The sequence below is a fragment of the Arachis hypogaea genome, chromosome 4, assembly GCF_003086295.3.
Source record: "Arachis hypogaea cultivar Tifrunner chromosome 4, arahy.Tifrunner.gnm2.J5K5, whole genome shotgun sequence".
NCBI lineage: Eukaryota > Viridiplantae > Streptophyta > Magnoliopsida > Fabales > Fabaceae > Arachis > Arachis hypogaea.
In genome coordinates this window covers 22,833,723-22,835,489 of record NC_092039.1, presented here as the reverse complement: position 1 = coordinate 22,835,489, position 1,767 = coordinate 22,833,723, and the positions used below count along the sequence as shown (strand labels likewise).

General features: G+C 41.1%; 1 non-coding gene across 1 annotated transcript; it reads left to right on the top strand.

Annotated features, from left to right (window-relative positions):
- The first annotated feature begins 908 nt into the window (after positions 1 to 908).
- On the top strand, positions 909 to 1,016 carry LOC112799025 (small nucleolar RNA R71). The gene has a single exon (XR_003200614.1). It is a non-coding gene; the product is annotated as a small nucleolar RNA R71 (small nucleolar RNA).
- The last annotated feature ends 751 nt before the right edge of the window (positions 1,017 to 1,767 follow it).

Genomic DNA, 1,767 nt, shown 5'->3' with positions numbered 1-1,767 from the left:
AAGTAAGTCCAATGGGATCTCTATGGTCTCATTTTGAGACTCAGATTCCCATGGTTCCTCATTGGGGAACTCATTGGAGGTCAGTGCACGCCCACTGAGGTGTTCCTCAGTGGCGTTCACTTCCTTTCCTTCCTCTCCAAATTCGGCCATACTTATGGCTTTGCACTCTCCTTTTGGATTTTCTTCTGTATTACTTGGAAGAGTGCTTGGAGGGAGTTCAGTAATTTTCTTGCTCAGCTGTCCCACTTGTGCCTCCAAATTTCTTATGGAGGACCTTGTTTCAGTCATGAAACTTTGAGTGGTTTTGATTAGATCAGAGACCATGGTTGCTAAGTCAGAGGGGTTCTGCTTAGAATTCTTTGTCTGTTGCTGAGAAGATGATGGAAAAGGCTTGCCATTGCTAAACCTGTTTCTTCCACCATTATTGTTGTTGAAACCTTGTTGAGGTCTCTCTTGATTCTTCCATGAAAAATTTGGGTGATTTTTCCATGAAGAATTATAGGTGTTACCATAGGGTTCTCCTAGGTAATTTACCTCTTCCATTGAAGGGTTCTCAGGATCATAAGCTTCTTCCTCAGATGAAGCATCCTTAGTACTGCTTGGTGCATGTTGCATTCCAGACAGACTTTGAGAGATCAAGTTGACTTGTTGAGTCAATATCTTGTTCTGAGCAAATATGGCATTCAGAGCATCAATCTCAAGAACTCCTTTCTTCTGACTAGTCCCATTATTCACAGGATTTCTTTCAGAAGTATACATGAATTGGTTATTTGCAACCATTTCAATTAGCTCTTGAGCTTCTGTAGGCGTCTTCTTCAGATGAAGAGATCCTCCAGCAGAGCTATCCAAGGACATCTTAGATAGTTCAGAGAGACCATCATAGAAAATACCTATGATGCTCCATTCAGAAGCATATCAGATGGACACTTTCTGATTAATTGCTTGTATCTTTCCCAAGCTTCATAGAGGGATTCTCCATCCTTTTGTCTAAAGGTTTGGACTTCCACTCTAAGCTTACTCAATTTTTGAGGTGGAAAGAACTTTGCCAAGAAGGCATTGACTAGCTTTTCCCAAGAGTCCAGGCTTTCTTTAGGTTGAGATTCCAACCATATTCTAGCTCTGTCTCTTACAGCAAAAGGGAATAGCATCAGTCTATAGACTTCAGGGTCTACCCCATTAGTCTTGACAGTGTCACAGATTTGCAAGAACTCAGCTAAGAACTGATGAGGATCTTCCAATGGAAGTCCATGGAACTTGCAATTCTGTTGCATTAGAGAAACTAATTGAGGCTTAAGCTCAAAGTTGTTTGCTCCAATGGCAGGGATAGAGATGCTTCTCCCATAGAAATCGGGAGTAGGTGCAGTAAAGTCACCCAGCACCTTCCTTGCATTGTTGGCATTGTTGTTGTTTTCGGCTGCCATGGCTTCTTCTTCCTTGAAGAATTCGGTCAAGTCCTCAACAAAGAGTTGTGCCTTAGCTTCTCTTAGTTTTCACTTCAAGGTCCTTTCAGGCTCAGGGTCAGCTTCAACAAGAATGTCTTTGCCTTTGTTCCTGCTCATATGAAGGAGAAGAGAACAAGAAAATGTGGAATCCTCTATGTCACAGTATAGAGATTCCTTTAAGTGTCAGAGGAAAAGAAGAGTAGAAGACAGAAGTAGAAAATTCGAACTTATCAGAGAGGATGGAGTTCGAATTTTGCATTAAGGGATAATGTTAGTCCTTAAATAGAAGGATGTAAGAAGAAGGGAAGTAATTTTCGAAAATTAA